The following is an 18,015-nucleotide window of genomic DNA, read 5'->3' as shown; positions in this document are numbered from 1 at the left end:
AGGCCAGGCATGATAGAAGTCTCTCATACTTAAAAAAGTTATTATAAAGATATTGGTATTCAGTTCTCCAAGGACATGAGTAGAAAGATGCAACTGAAGACACAGCAAGGGAGAGTTTTGTTATTAGCCAAAAGGTTCTAATTACAAAGTATCTTGTATTTAGACTACATTAGTGACATTTTAGGTCTTCAAGTTAGAGTACAATACAATCTCTAAAAGTGAATGGGATATGCGAAGCAGGCCCTATTTCATTTGGATTCAGATTCAGCCTGAATCAGGGACATTGATTTCATTAGTTGATTTGGATCACTGTCCCTGAGTCAATTTGGCTGAATCCGAATCTGAAGATTCGATGCTGATTCGGAGAATCAGTGATTAGGCCATAGACACAGCTTTAAAAGTTTTTTCTACATACCTTGAGGTAGCAGATGCGGTTTGTGATTGCTGGAATTCTGGGGCGCATGAAGCATCCCACAGGAGTGTGGGGGGGACCGTCTACATGCTTGGCAGAGAACCTTGAAGTGGACCAGCAGTACTACTGGCCCACTTCTGGGTCTATCAGGGAGCACACCGGGGGAGCCCCCCATGCCACCCCAGCTCAGTGATCAGTCACAGGGGGACTCTGGGTTCCCCCTAGACCCAGGAGCCAGTAGTCACTGAGCCAGGGGGCACATGATCCCTGGCAGACCCATAAGTAGACCAGAAGTGCTTCTGGTCCAGTTTCAGGTCTGATGCCAAGTGCGCTGGGCAGCCCCCATGCTCCTGTTAGACACTCCATGCACTCCAGCATTCATGAGCCCTTGCTAGATAGAGGCATGTAGAAAAAACATTTAAAGCTGTCTCTATGTCCAAATCATTCCAAATCTCTCTGAATCGATTCAGAGAGTTCTGATTCAATTTGGAGAGATTAAAGGGTCTTCTGATTTGATTCAGATTCAGAGATTCAGCCACCAAATCTCTGTCAAATCGAATCAGGGACTGAAGCTTCACACAGTCCTAAAAGTGAAACCACTTAACAGCTACATAAATCACATGAAATAAAGGGCCAAATGAAACTAATAAAGGGAGCATCTTGCAGGCAAAATAATATTTCCTTTCACTCATTTCATGAACTTACAGTATTATTTCATGTTTTCAGAAACTTTTAAGTGAGCATAAAATATGACTATCTTTAAATGAATTGCAGAAAATCTGTTTTACAGTTAAGGTTATGCAAAAGATAGGAATTGCTTTTGGGATATGGGCTTTATGCTTACCAGTGCAGAGTCTTCAATATTAATTTCATTCATTCATCCTGGTGCTTTTTCTTCTTATAAAACTAACAAACAAACAAACAATTATACCACCAAGATAGTGGAGTCAAACATTATTTTCAATTTAAAACCATGTATATACTTTCCATTAAAGTATATATACATTTAATGTTCTGAGTATGTAACGCACACATTAATTCAAAGAATGATTAGCATAGCAAACTGACAAGCTCTGTTCTCTTCAATTTGAAATTCCATGATTTTCACAAAGTAATTGAAAGAGACCATATCCCTGCTGAATCAAACAACTTCTGCAGTAGCTAGTAATCAAATTGCAACAAAGACTTCTGTGGCTTGGGTTACAGATTAAACTGTCATTTGCCTTGTATCAATCCCCAATCCACGCTCAGTCTCTACCATGCCAGAATATTACGTATCTGAGTGAAAAAGCATGTTCTGCTTGTTGCTTATGCATTTGTGCCATACTCAGATGTCCCACACCTGTCTGAATGTATAATCTGTAAGCAGAGATGATCCTAGCAGTGTGCAGGGCTCAGGGCAAATCAGCCAGTGCAGGGCCCAGATGCAAAGAAGCCAGCAGCAGCGGGGAGTGGGGGGGCACGGAGTGGTGAGAGGCCACATGCAAAGCTGGCGGTGGCGGCATGGAGTCACCAGCACTAGGCGGGCCCTGCAAGAGGGGCCGCAGCCCCTCTGCCCAATTCTGCAGGGCCCCCCAAAGTGCAGGGCCCAGGGAGGTTACCCTGATTCACCCCCACCCTAGGGACAGCCCTGTGTGTAAGTAGATTCATCTCCTTCTTTTTATCTGTCCTGCCCATTCTTCTCTGTTTGTGATACTACATGGTTCAGAAGCCTACATCTGGTTTGTCTTACTGGCCTCTGGCATTTCTGTAACTTCAAAAGTACTTGTGAGATAGTGCTTATGCTAAGCAAGGCCTAGCATTAAGAACAATGCACTAAAACTCCCAGAATGCTTCAAGGAGGTTGAGGAGCCAGCGATTGACATTCTGGTAATCACCTTCTGACCCTTAGATGAAAATGCTGACAATGATAAAAATTGCAAGCAAGCAGCTTATATTGTTAAAACAGGAAACCGCATGGCTAAACTGCAGAGTCTAGAAAATGATATACTTAAGGTCAAGCAGAGTCTGGAAAATGTTATATTTAAGGTCATTAAGAATTAGCATAAGAAGCGTAAAAATTATAATACAGAGCATATCACCTGATATTATAATATAGATGAGTTAACTAAGTAACCAATAAAAGTAAAAATTAGAAATACATATGTATATTTATTATCATATATAAGTAATAGTAAAGTTATGTTAGACACCTCACTGTCAGAGTGGGGACAGTTTTGTATCTTTTGTCTAAAAAAAGATAAGTGACTCCTTTTAAATGACCTGTTGATCAGTTCTGAGACTACTGAATCAGGCAGCCGCACCTAGCCTTCGGGTTAGAAAGCAAGGGCCTGATTTGGGAACCTTGTGAACCAACAGACCTCCTTAAGTTTATGACTTTGTGAAACAATAAAAGTTTTAAATTGAACATCCAGGTCTGAGCCTGTGCTTAATTCAGTCCTTACATAATTCGGCACAAACTCACACAGTACTGATATTACTACTGTTGTTGGCCTTCCCCCAGTTTATTTTATAATTTTTACCATATCTACTGGGTCACTGTACAGTAAGTCAGGTTTGAAAATCCTATTGCCCAAGACAAATAGAACTAGGCAGGGAGGAAGGGACCACCCGCACACATTACACACATATATATAATACATATAATATATGTAACATATATATAAACATGCTATATATATATATATATAAAAAATGTTTATGTGTGTATTCATACACATACAAACATATATATATCTAATTAATGAGAAATGTGAAAAATTTCCCTTTTATTTCAAAGCAACCCAATAGTTTATTTGTATGGGGGGGTGGGGTTTAGTTCAGGAACCATACTATAAAATCCACTATTTGCCTACATCTATTCTATACTACTAGAAAGTGTCTTTGCAGCAAGAGGATCTACCTCTATGGCCAGACTTGATCTTTGATGCAACTCAACCAAGGCACACTGTACTCTATCCTAGTCTACAGCTCTAGCAAGAATGATGTTTAAACAATGCCAAGTACTCATGAAAGCAAGAATTAAGCTATTACATAAGGAGAAAAAAGGGAAAATTAAACCAAAAAAAAAAAAAAAAAACCTGATGGTTTGCACCCACTTACTTACAACTGTAAACCAAATAGGAACAAAACAAGCTAGCATCTGGCACTTGTGATGTTACAGCTTATGCTGCCAGCCACAGGAGCTTCACAAAATCAAACCTTTAAAAAAAAAATCTGTGTTTTTCCAATTATATTTTTAAAATGTTTACAATCACTTGGTTTAATGACATAGGATGTTGGCAGCATTGTGAATAAAGCATGGGTAATATGAACTACTTTTGTATTTTATATCATTTCCACTGTGGTGACATGAATGTGCTTACTACCATGCTGTTAGGGTAAATGCCATGCTGTGTTTCATAACTCACTAAAAACTGTATGTCACCACCAACATAAAACAGAGTTGAGTTGTGCTTGGTGTGTGGCCTTAGGAGGAAGATGATTTGCAAATGATCAAATCAGTAGGTTTATGCTTAACGTGTTCTTTCATTCTTAATGTAAAATATTACTAGTGTTTCTTCCCCCTGCAAATTTCTGCTCCCACTCTCTTCCTTTGCCTCTAATAGTGGAAATTCCTTCTTGCGGAGGAGTGGCAGGAATATAGAAGGTTGGGTTTTTTGTCTGTTTGGTGTGCTGTGCCTACCTGGACTCATTACCAGTTATACAAATCCTAATTATCTAAGCTGTAACAAAGGTTAGCGATCATAGTGCATAAACTCATGAAAACAATACATGAGTATACTCTGTCTTCCAACCTGGATGGCAGGAACAAGTTTCAGTTATTGTATTGCTATAAAAAAAGTCAAGCCAATAAGAGGACTAGGATTTTTTGCAAGACACTAACTCAGAGGTGAGCTTTGTTTTTTGTTTGCAACATGGTGCTGGTGGTGGTCATTCTGTTTTGTCCGATAGCAAGTAGCATCACCTTGCCTCAGCTCCTCTGAAAGGTCCATCTCTTGCCGATTCAAATATATTCTTATGTGTCAACCACTTTATTTTTTCCATTAAGACGTGGAGTCATCATCACAGAAACAAATGGTATCTAAGGTTACTTATGCCAATACTTTATATAACAAGTATCCTTTTGTAACTCCTACCATCCCGAGCAGCCTTCCTGAATTTCCCTTCATTATTGTCATTCTCATTCCCTTTAGTTTGTAAATGTCTTATTTTATTTCTGTATAACTGCCGCGCAGCACTCTCACATTTATGTGATCTTGTAGTTTTGGCTTCTAATCAAAATGAAAGCTTTATATTTTCCCACGCTTGTATTAAGCTGCACATGCGTATTTTGTAAATTTCATTTCTTATCTATAAGTGTCATTCCTGAAGAAACGAAACTTATGTACAAAATCTACCTAGTAACTATTATGTAAAAGAAACTATCCTATCCCTGTATGCTTAGCTTTTATCATAGTTAGTGTCACAGAGGCAGTCCAACCAACATCTATAAAAGAGGCATAGAGGCAGGAAGTAGCAGAGACGATGACTGGGCGACCCTTCAGGCTTGATCACCCTGTAGCCTGTCCTCAGCCTCCCCGCCTGGGCGTATCCCAGCGAAAACCAAGGCCTCAAAAATCTGACAATCGACAACGATTCACTGTGTTACAGTTTTGTTATCCACCATCCTGTTCATGAGCTGTTGACCAGCCCTAGGACTAACTAGTGAGTAGCCGCACCTATGCCGCAAGGGGTGGAAAGCAAAGGCTCGCTAGTGAACCCTGTGGGCCAACAGACCCCCTTTGTATCCGGCATACTGAAGAAACATCGGAGACTCCACCTCTTAACTGCCTCTCTTCGTAGCTTAGACAGCATATCTACGCTTTCTATACTTATATTTACTGCAACTTCGCTCCAGCCGGTCTCCCCTCTTATTCGTAAGAGGGTGAGGCCAGGTGAGTGAATAAAACAAATTTTTACTTTACCTTATATTTACTTTGTAATAACTTCTACCACTAACACCCTATCTCAATGAGCTGTTGACCAGTTCTGGAACTTAAGGAGTTGGCAGCCGCACCTAGCCCATCGGGTTAGAACACAAGGGCTTACTCCGAAACCCCATGAACCAACAGACATCCTACAAACTTATTATAGAAAACTAACAACTTACTCTAAGTCATCTACTTGCACCAACTCGGTGAACCTCGAAGGTGGTCATAAAGCTACCTCCAATCCCGCCCCACAAGCCACGCGCAATCCCGCCCCACAAGCCGCACGCTCGCCCGCTCCGTAAAGCCCATGGCTCCCCAAGTGGTGCCGGAATTGCTATCCCGGCATTCTGCCACATAGTTATCATACTGAAACATAATTTTCCTACTTTTGTTAATATTTTTCATGGTTTTATCCTGCTGTGGCTTTGTAGCTTTTTAGTAAGACATCCTGAATCTCAAAATAGAATTCAGGCATTTAATAGAATGGAATTATCTCTATGAGAGAGGAATGAATGCACAGAGTTTGCAGATGATCTTGCCTGCTTCATTTTATTCAAACTGTGTTTGCAGCAACTGTTTACCTTGAAAAAAGAAGGCAAAAATATTGCTGTGAATTTAAACAGAAGGGCCTTGGGCTTAAATCGGGGCAGGAAATGACCCAGGTCTTCCTGGGAATACATAGTGGAAACTATGTTGGGACTCTCTATCACTTGTTTCCTAGTGTCAACCTCTTTCTCACTTAGGCTGTTTTCTGGCAGTAATTTCACCCGTTCTACTTCCCCTTCCTTTGTCATAGTTTTCCATTGGCAGTCATTTATCTCAAATTACATGGCTGGGCCAAGAGGCAAGAGAGTTGATTTATCATAGATTTCTTACACCTGCTTTCAAGGTTTCTGTAATCATTTCAGGCATCGATAGTTCTTAAAATCAGCACTGCTCAATTTATGTGTCTCTGCAACATCTCAGCAGAAGGTATTCTACATTTCCACTGTGGCTTGAATAAATGGCAGTGTCACTGGGAAAGCACCAGCCTCGTTAAGCAGTTGACTGGTGTCTATAAATGTTAGTGTGCTACTCGTTTATTTTCACAACTTCCAAATGTTCTACCTTGAGCCCTGCTGCTACTCTATTTAACTTGACATGTTTCTGCTTATGCTAGCAGGTTGCATCTTATTACCTCCATTTAGGAACAGATGTTACATAACACACTCTGCCCCTCCATGTCTCCTTTTTTCACAGCTCTCCAATACCGGCTGTAGGCAGTCCATGCTCTCTCCCTTGCCACCTGCACCACAAGTCATTAAAACATACAGAAATTTTGGCTTTCAGTGTTGTTATGAAATCACGTGCACCCTGCTGCCACCGTATCAAACAATGTACTCTTTCCTAGTGATTTAATATACCCATTTTGACACTAGAGAAAATGAATAGTGAAGGATGTTGCGGGTAGAAAAATTGTTGATTTTTCCCCCTGCAATTTTTTTCCAAGGCCTAAGTCAGGAAATGATAGTTGTGAATTAATACCTATACATATGTTATCAGCATATTGCTCGTAATGTGGAGCTACTATACCATATAGAACAGTATCTCTGATTTAGCCTGTAGATTTCACTGACTTTGAAAATTAAGATTTATAGATCCAGTATTTTTTATTTGAGAGAGAATTCCACTACTTGCTATAATTTATGATATATTCCTTATCTTGTTGCTTAGGGTTCTTTCACTTGCAACCCTTATTAAATTCTAATAGTAATACATGATGAACATTAAGATGAGAATATAAATCATCTTTCTTGTTTCTCAGGGTAGTAATATACATCTTTAGGATTTGTTACAGTTCTTAGACTGGCAATATTTGCATGTATTTTCAAAGCAGGCCTTAAAAATAGCCCCTAGATACATGAAAAACTATACCATGTTTCAGATATCATCTTTCTTTTGTATTCTGATGATTGAAAATTGGAACTCTAGCCTCCTTTAGCATATTACAACAAATCTGAAATAGACAAAGATATAAAGTAGTATATTAGGTAATTGGAATGACAGGTACTGTTTAAAAGACATTTTATAATAGCACAGATCAAATGTCAATAAGTGTCAGTTGGATTTTCTATAAATTCCAATTTGGTGATTTTTATAAGTCACATTATAATATGTGATGATATCTTTAGAAGATGTTATTGGTGGGCGAGGGAGAAATGTATGGGGTTAAAAAAGTAACAAAAACGGAAAACACATTTTGCTTCTCTGATAATACATAACATTTTCAGTGTGTTATCCTGGGACAGCTGGGAAAAAGATAGCTTTTCTACCATTGCTACAAACATGCAGGACAAGATAAACTGGGACCATACTGGGACAGAATTGAACAAAGAGGGTAGGGCACTTTGAACTGCAGAACAACCCTCTGTTCCTACAGCTAAGTCAGAGGAAAGTTTATGACAGACCTATGTAAGGACAAAGAATAAAAGAAGGGAGCTTGAGACAAAGGCCCATTCAGCAAGAAGAAAGTGTCTTGAATATTGGTTTCCAGGTCCTCTAAGATGACCAAAGTGAACTCTGAAGGCTGCCTCAGAGCTAAACTTTTAGAAATCTAGTGTAGTCTAGCCCCGGCCATAGAAGTCAATGTACCTTCTCCTTAGCTACGAGCTGATGCAATATGATCTCAGGAATGTTTCTATTCAACTTTTTCTTGAATAATACTGAAATAAGCATTTATTCATTCCATGCATTGTAACCAGCTGTTTACAATGATACTTATTATAGAACCAATACTTTTCAGACTACATTTCTGAAAGGCTACCATTTTCCTCCTCTCTCTGTCTGACATTTTTTTAAAGTAATGAGGACAACATAAATTCCAACCTTTTTAATATGCATTTCTTTTAAAATGTGACACCTGACTTTCCTTTCTTTAAAATTAGCTAAGATTTGTTACTTCTGGTAGGCTCCTTGAAGGGAAAAACAAGGACATAGTATTTCATTTGTTTTTTCCATGCATGTTTTACTTCAAAGAGCTTTCTTAATTACTGTTTGCTCCTCATTTAAGAAGATTTCAAATTTAAAAAGTACATTTAAAATGTTCATAAGATCTCTGCGAATATATACTTGGAACAAACAGTAAATGTATCTTGTGAAAGGAGTCTCTGTCAGAGCCTGAATACTAATAAAATTATAACAATAATAATATGTAATCATGAATTGATCTTTACCTAATGGTTTCATAACACTTTACAGACATTATTTTCATAGATGCATGGTTGGAAGGGACCTCAACAGATTGAGTCTGATACCCTGCCTAAGTAGGAAAGAGTACTGGCATCAGATGACCCTAGCCAGATGCCTATCCAGCCTTCTCTTAAAGATCCCAAGACAGGGGAGAGCATCACCTCCCTTGAAAGCCCATTCCAAGTTTTGGCCACCCTTACCATGAAGAAGTTTTTTCTGATGTCTAACTTAAATCGGCTCTCTGTCAGTTTGTGACCATTGTTCCTTGTTACCCCAAGAAGCACCCTGGTGAACAGAGCATCTCCAATCCCTTGCTACATCACCCTAATGAATTCATAGGTGGCCACAAAATCACCTCTCAGCCTTCTCTTGTGGAGGCTGAAGAGGTCCAAGTCCCTCAGTCTCTCCTGTAAGCCCCTAAGTGTATGAGTAAGTATTTGGTAATAAAATGTCTCCCCCCAGGTGGTCAGTCCCACAAATGCTGAAAACTGCTACAGAAGCCAGTAGAGTTGGGAATGTTCAGTACTTCACAGAAACACCTGTGAAATTGACCACTAAATACTGTAAGTCTTGTCCTGTAAGCCCCTAAGCGTACGAGTGGCCCTTCTCTGGACCCTCTTGAGTCTATCAATATCCTTCTTGAAGTACGGCACCAAAAACTGGACACAGTACTTCAACTGCGGTCTGACCAATGCCACATAGAGGGGGAGTATCACCTCCTTGGTTCTATTTGTCATGCATCTGCTCATGCATGATAAAGTGCGGTTAGCCTTGCTGATGATTTTGTTACACTGACGACTCATATTCATCTTGGAGTCCACTATGACTCCGAGATCCCTTGCTGCTTCTGTGCTGCTGAGAGAGTCACTTCCCAGGCAATAGCTGTGCTGGATTTTTTTACACCCTAGGTGCAGCACTCTGCACTTGTCCTTGTACTGCATCCACTTTTCTAACTTGTCCAGGTCTGCCTTCATTCTCTACCCTCCAAAGTATGCATTTCACACCACAATTTAGTATCGTCCGCAAACTTGGACAGAGTACACTTCACACCCACATCCAAGTCACTGATGAAGACATTGAAGAGTATCGGTCCAAGGACTGAACCCTGCGGGATCCCACTACCCACATCCTTCCAGGTCAATACCGACCTGTCTACTACCACTCTCTGGGTGTGACTGCTAAGCCAATTTGCCACCCATTGGACTATGTAACCATCTGTCACAGCCTCTTAATTTATTTATGAGAATGGGATGAGATATTGTATTGAAGGCCTTGCTAAAACAACATCCACCTCTACTCCTGTGTCTAAGTATTTTGTGTCCCTGTCATAAAACAAAACCAGGCTGGTCAGGCATGACCTACCTGCTACAAATCCATGCTGGTTTCCCTGCTGCATTATTTTTTCTGCTGGACTCCCACAAATATGATCCTTCATAATCTTTTCAAAGACCTTTCCAAAGATGGAGGTGAGACTGACTGGCCTATAATTACTCAGATGCTCCTTCCTTCCCTTCTTGAAAATAGGGTCCACATTGGCCTTTTCCAGTCCTCCAGGACCTGACCCGAGTGCCATGAGTGCTCAAACAGCCATGCCAGTGGGTCTGCTATGACACTGGCCAATTCCTTCAGTACTCTTGGATGAAGCTCATCCAGGCTGACTTAAACACATCCAGTCCATCCAAGTGACTCTGCACCAAGTCAGTGTGGACAGTTGGTGGGTTGGTGTCCCTCTGATGCCCATCTAAGAACCCATTAGGAGACTTATCAGGAACACCAGGGCAAAAAACTCATTGGATAGTTCAGCCACAGTAGTGTCCCCACAGTATCAGTGAAATATCTAGATAAGGAATGTGGAAGGTATGGTGCACAGAACCATATCATCTGGCCCCCAGTACTGCCCATGGATCTCGGAGTAACCCACAGGCAGCCTGCAGACCCTTACAACTCATGCAGTCAGTGCCTGCTCCACTCACCTCTAGAAGTGGCAGAGCAGCTGCTCCATGAAGCACAAACCCAGAGTGGCTGTATGCAGGTTTGGGGCCATGCTGCACATGGCATTGGCTCCAGAGCTAAGCAGTGCAGCGTGGCAGCACCTAAAGCAGGACTGGGTTGTGTGTAGTGCCCATTCTTGCTGCTCCAGAACACAGGCTGGAATGTGGGGCTGGTCCTTGAATGTGGTCCAGACCACAGACCAGCCCTGCACCATTCACTCAGTTCTATGGGCTGGATAATTTTGACATGTCTGGTCTAGTTAGTCGATAAAGATCAGGGTCAGTAACATGGTGAGCTTGATTTTCAGTTGGTATAGACTGACCTATCTTAATTGATTTCAATCAGACTGTCACATCAACTGAAGATGTGGCTCTGTAATTGGCACCCCTATCCCAAAGACTTTATATTTTAAGCTACTGGGAGCATCCTATCTAGCATTGTTTTCATTATTTATTAAGTTCCTTCATGTAGGAAATTATTTGTCTACTGATATTAATTTTTTTTCAATGCACGCAGTGCAAATGTTTGCTAGATAGTTAGGAAAAACTAATACTTACCCACTCGTCATTATTCATGCTGGTCTTTATCTAGTCATATGCAGGGATCTTGGTTTTCTTTGATTGAAAAATCCCCAATTTTTGGATTAAAATAAGTAACCCAAAATCCACATTTTTTGTGATTAAAATCAAACAGCACAGCATATGTATACACACACACACACACACACACACACACACACGTATGTATGTAGTGGTGTGGATTTGGATTACTTATTTTAATCAGAAGATTGGGGTTTCTTTTATCAGAGGATAAAAACCAGGATCTTAAAGGGGCTACCTTCACTGTTGTGATTTAGGTTATAGTCTGGGGGCTTGTGTTAGGTTTATACTGGAGGTTTGGGATGGGGCTGTAAGGGGCAGTTAAGGAGGTCCCGTTAGTGCCTGAGATGCACACGATGGCCTTGAGCCCTGCTAGGGGAAGGCTCAAAGCTCAAGCAGTTATTGAGCCTGGAGTGAGCAGGGAGTGCAAGGCAGCAATGAGACAGGGGCCAGAGGCCTGCTGCTAGAGGGACACAGACGCACAGTGACCTGGGGCCTAGTAGACAGGGGCCAGAGGCCCAACAACCAGAAAGCAAAAGCAAAATTAGTACCTCAAAGCCAGGTCCAATGCAGTGGGCCCAGGCTAGAAGGCCTAGCTAGAGTTAAGGGGCAGAGGGTGAGGTGGCGAAAGCCCCAGCAGAGGGAATGACATTACATTACCACTCGCAAGGCCTGGGATGTGGCGTAGGGGAAGATTTGGAGACAAGCTATTAGCCCTTAAGGGTTTGGGTCCCCTGCTGGGCACAGATGACTATAGAGGCCCAGAGAGGGGCCGAGGATCAATGAGGACTACTAGGATGCCGGGACCCAAGTAGGGGTTCAATGGACCTGGGACCACGCAGAGGTCCATAAGAAGCCTTGCTATTTATCATTATTCCATCAAAGCATGGCAGGAAAGATAGGAAGGTGCCCTAGGTGCAGGGCATGGTCGGGGAATCTGCAGGGGGCATCATAGGCACCCCTGGGAACCTGACTAGCTACACACACATGAACATAATAAAATGTCTCCCCCCAGGTGGTCAGTCCCACAAATGCTGAAAACTGCTACAGAAGCCAGTGGAGTTGGGAATGTTCAGTACTTCACAGAAACACCTGTGAAATTGACCACTAAATACTTAGACTTAGCTCTACAATAGGACTAAAGTGGGTATCAGTGGCATTTAGATTCTTAGGTCCAAAAACAGCTTATTGCATTGCCCACAATTGAGACTAAAGATTTTAACTTTGTTCCACCACCTCTATCAGATGTGTTATATGTGGTATTGGCATATGTTCAATGCAGATGTCTTCAATATTTAGCAATTAGGAAAAAGCCATACTTGATCTGTGAGGAAACATGTAACGTGTACAAGATCAGTTTTTCTGTCTGCAAAATATAATCAGGTAGGAATCTAACTATTAAATAATGTATATTTGAAATAGATATACTTGTTACAATCAGCAAACCAGTCAGAAATATAATTAGCTGTTCTGAAAATCATAAATAAAATATAAGCATTTTATCATTTCCTAAGCAGCATTGCATTACAAAAGACATTATTTCTGCATTACTGTATTTAGAACAAAACATAAACAAATTTCTAAAAAAGGCTAATTTTTCAATAATTTTCTAAACCAATTACAATCTATAGTATCAAAGATTGAAAAAAATGAATAAATATTTAATACATGGCAACAGTCACAATTAAAAAAACTCATGAAATTCAATTATTCAAACCATCAATTTTACTTTAATTCTGACATCAAATATGGTTTCAGTTTGATTTTTAAACCAAAATAGAAATGAATTGAAAATGTTTTTTAAAAAAATATTCATAAAGAATCTGTAAAAAAAAATCTATATATATTTAATTTCTCAAACAGCTCTTTGAAAGCTCTTAAAAATTTTCAACCTAAGTATTATTTTACAGTGGAGAGATTTGGCAGCTGGCTGCAGGAAAATCTCTTCCAACTGCCATTTAACAGAAAACAGCTCTACTTTCTGCAACAATCTCTGTTGTTTATTTGCCCAAACTGTAGTGAGATATTTAGACAGTTTTCAAAAGGAAACAGTAAAAAAACCTTAAAATATTGGTATCTCAAATTCCGCAATGCCTATGCATCCCAATTATTTAAAATGCTCTTTTAAACAAATATCCATATTAACACCATGATATTACTAAGGCTCCCTGTTATTGAGGCCCTTGCCAGACATGCAGGTAAATGTGTGATGGGATTTGATGTTTTCTGCTATGCCACGCACGTCTCAGATCCCATTAAGCACCAGGTCTTATTGCTGCAGCTGGGACCCCTCAGTGGATGGCTCTCCCTGCCATGGGGGTGAGTCATAGTCCCTTGAGGCTGGGTACCTGCAGCTGATGAGGGTCCCAACCACAGGGCCATACCATGTACTCATACAGTTGGGAGCCTCATTAGATGACTGAGCTCCCGTGGGCTCCCAGGAGTACAGCAAGCCACACATTCAATTAACGGTATGATAGGAAGTTATTAGACATTTTTGTGGAATACCTTTTTGGCTTTGACTTTATGACACCATTAATTACTTTAACATGTGGCCAGATCATAACTTAGGATGTAATTAATCACAACTTAAATGTAATATGTGTGTATGGCAGGGAGGGGGGGTGGTCTCAGTGACAAATGAAGGAAATCAACTTATTGACTTTTTAATAACTTTTTAAAAATCATCATAATATCTTTTTCCAGATAGTCAGGTCAGACCAGGCCAAGTCTGCTACTGTTATGACACTAGGTAGTACTACCTGCAGCTGTGAACCCCAAGAGCTGAGTGGCATGAAATAACGTTGCAACCTCTAAGATGCCAACAACTTCAGGTACAGAAACAACCTAGAGGAGGGTACTAGTACTTACCCCTGGTGAAGGAAATGCCACCAAAAGGCAGAAGCTATGGTAGGGTGGAGTGGGCTCTCCAGCCCTGGTTAACAATCAGTCTAGAGTGGAGCTGTGAAAGGAGGACAGATTGAAGATCTTCTTTGTACTGACAGCTCCTACAGCTGAATTTACTGACTTCTGCCTTGCCTTTGGGATCAACCAGCAAGGCCAAACTGAGGGACATTGGTACCTGGGTAACTCAAGTATCTCCATATCAACTGCTCAGGGCACTGCAGCCAAAACTAAATGGAGAGGATACTCCATCTTTGCTCCTTGCATCAGCACAATATGGAAGGGGGCAATCATGAGTTATAAGCTCAACTCAGTTGGTGGAGTGGTGCACCATGGCTCACTGTCATTGGTGAGAGCAATCACTTGTGTTCCAGTGGTCAGCTGCTGACCACCTTAAGCTGAGCAGTCTCCAGCCAGTAAGGTGTGGGCTTGCTGTGGTGTGCCTGCCTCATTTGGTACATTGGACTTTACCAAAAGTCAAAAAACAGATGGCAAATCAAGCAAGGGGCAACAAAGAAAAGAAAAGTAAAACCTTCTGGCTGGGAAGCTGCAATGTCAGGATCATGTGTCCTGGCATGAATAACAATTTACAGATGATGGATGATGTCCGGAAGACTGCACTGATTGATCAAGAGCTGCAAAACCTTAACACTGACATTACAGCCTTGCAGGAGACAAACTGCAACTTAGGCTCCATTTGTGAGGCCAACTGCACCTGCCCACAAGCCCCTGTGATAAGTGTGAGTTCCCCATGCAGGGAGTGGATCCTAGCACTGGCCCTGCACTGTCACCACCATAGGATCCTGGCCCCAGAGTCTTGATGGGGTGAGGTTAGCTGGCCAAGTAGAAGCAGGGAGGGACATATAGCCTCCCTAATTGTTGGTGATTCTAAGCTATGGGAGGGTAAAATGGCAGATCCCACTGGCAGGCAGACTGTAGTTGTCAGCAGCTGCTGCCCAAGCTGCTCCCAGCTCACCTCCATGGAGATCCCAGGAACAGCAGGCTATAGAACTGGGCCTGTGGCCCAGCCCTGTGCTCTTGGAGTCTCCATGAAGATTAGCTGGGAATGGCATAGAGCTGCTCTGGGGCCAAGATCCTATGGTGATAGACAGTGCAGGGCCAGCACTAGGATCTAGTCCCTGCACGGGGAACCCACACGCATCACAGGGGTCCATGGGCAGCATATTAACACTCTGCACCAGATATGGCCCCACACTATCACTGCCCCAAGTGCACAAGGTCACCCCTGCCCACCCACCTGTCTTGTTCCCAGCCACTGCCCCATTGCAGCAGCCCAGCCTACACATGTGGGTCCCACCTCTGGTGGTGAGTGTGAGGCAGATAGGCCAGGGTACCCAGGCAGCAGGGCTCAGTCCAGAAAGAGCTGTTGCCTCAGGAGCTACTGGGAACCACCACAGGCCCAATCCAGCCCATGGGCTGGACTTTGCCGACCCCTGCCGTCTAAGCTGTTTGGTATACATCTCATAGAGAGGGAAGGCTGGAAGGCACCACAAATAATCATTTAATCCAAACAGGGAGCAAACTTTGGTATTATTAGCACCAGACTTTAACCAACTGAACTAAACAGCCACTAATACTAAATAGGTATTTAGGTTTAGGTGTGATCATTGTAATAAGTGATCACTACACATAATACACTGTCTGTTTTCTTTTCCTTTTTTCCTTTTCCTAACCTCTTAACCATACATAAACAGAAGATTTTAACAAGATAGGGTTAAATTTAACAGAGACTAAAAGCTTCTTACTTTTTGGTGAAAAGTCAAATGCTAAGTGGGACTTTATTTTGTTTTTGGGGTCTTTTTTGAAGATAACTCACCAGCATGAAACTGGAAGTACAATACAATAATTACTTTTTCAGCCTTGGTATTAGTAATATTAGCTTTTTCCTTGAATGATGAAACATGTGGTATTTAACTTGTAAATATTAGTTCAGAAGAAAAGATGCCTAAGTAGTCTGGGCAGTGTGCCAGCACTGCAAGCTGAATCACTCCAGGAATTACATCATTGTGAAGATACCTGCAAGCTCTTTAACATTGCTTTGTGCAGCTCACCTGCTGCCAGAGTTTTGCCATTAATGCCATGGCATCTTGTTAGAGGCAGCACAAGAAACTTACATATATGAGTACTGCTACAAGATCAAACATTAAAGGACACAGGTGCACCTAAAGTCAGCTTTTGCAGTATTACTGAATGGATAATAAGATAAGAAAGAAGAAATATATATTTTTAAAAGGCCATAAAATCTGTGTTAAAAGGACTGTAAATGTGGTAAATTCAGGCACTCAAAAGTCAGAAAATATCAGAATTACATTGACCTTGCAACTTTAATTCATCCCCTTTTACACATTGTGACTGGGACCAAGTGAAGTGTTTTTCAATGAAACATTTTTTCCCCAAATGACCATGCTGTTCATGAATGTGTGTCTATGTCACTGAACAGTTCTGGCAGAAGCAAAACTGAAAAACAAGGTAATGTTCAATCAATTCATTTTGACATTTCTTAATTGAACTGTTTTAATTTGGGAGTCATTTGAAAGCTGCTATTGGGAAAAATGAAGTTGAAGGAAGCGGCAGTGTTGTACTGTAGGAAAAGAAAGCTTTTCCTACAGTACAATGAGTCATCCATTACATTACATTATCTGTTACATTACCCTTTATAATGGCGTGGAAGATGGAAGTTCAAATCCCAGCTCGGTATCTTCCTCTCTCCCACTCAAGTCTCACATAGCCAAGAAAACTGCCCTAATCATGAGGTTAAAAGGGAGATGACACCCAGCTTAACTACCACCTCTTTGGTTTTGCTTTAAGTCCCCTTGGAAATCTAGCCCTTATTACTGAATTTCCCAGTCTTAGAAAGAATGGGTGTTCAACCCCAATCAATCTGGTTGATTCAGCAAAAAAAGAACAAAGAAAACCTGACCCCACACTCACAAAGCCTGACACTCCTCAGCATTAAAAAGGGATTTAATTGATTTTATTGTAGAAGACTTTTTGGATGAGCCACCAAAGTGAACAAAAAATATTTGCACAGACACCTTTATCTTAGTTTCCTCACTTTTGAGTGATTGACTTGATAAATTTAAGGTAGCGGTTCACAACATTTTTAGAGTAATGGCACCACACTCACCCCTCTTTGGACTCGAGGAACTCTCAGAAAATGCCAGAGCTTAGCTTTCATTCATTATTTTGACTACCAACAAATAATGGAGAAATTTCTCATGTAAAGAAGCCAGAAAGCCCACCACAGCTCAGAATGTTTTTGACACTGGATTTCTATTTGAAATCTCTGGGTTTATTCAGTGAATCGTGTAGTGGTAACAGTACCAATATTGTGTGGTATCCTGTGGCATCCTTACAAAGATCTCATAGTGTCTTAGGGTGCTACGGCACCTTGGTTGAGAACCACTGTTTTAAGGTAATTGTTTGTGTGTATAATTTCTTAGCTTTTTAGAAAAAAAGCAAAGCAAAAAAAACCTACAAAAAACTAAAAAAACCCAGGAAAAACAACCCCCTTAAACAAATACCAATAATTTGGCAACATAAAGACACCCACATGGCTTACCAACCTAGCTGGATCCAATACCCAAGCTGCTCCCATTGAGCTAAGGAAGTAACTGATAGCAGTTATAAGATGTTATTTCCTATGTGAATTGGCATTAGAGAAAGATGACCTGATTCCTCTGATCCATCCTCTCCTAACTGTTCCTGTTCCAGTACTTTGTTAGTGCCACTAGCCAAGCCAATCACACCCTCCACTTATCTTATCATAGGCTCAGTTTCCTTCCCTGGCACTCCCTAACCTCATTCTTCTGTACTCCCTTTCCTTTCCAGTCCTCCCCAACACTTCCAGCCCACCTATTGCCATTTCTGAGTACCAAGATCTTCA

This window comes from Crocodylus siamensis, chromosome 1 (assembly GCF_052110815.1).
Source record: "Crocodylus siamensis isolate JL-2025a chromosome 1, ASM5211081v1, whole genome shotgun sequence".
Taxonomy (NCBI): Eukaryota; Metazoa; Chordata; order Crocodylia; family Crocodylidae; genus Crocodylus; species Crocodylus siamensis.
Note: the sequence above shows the minus strand (reverse complement) of the source record.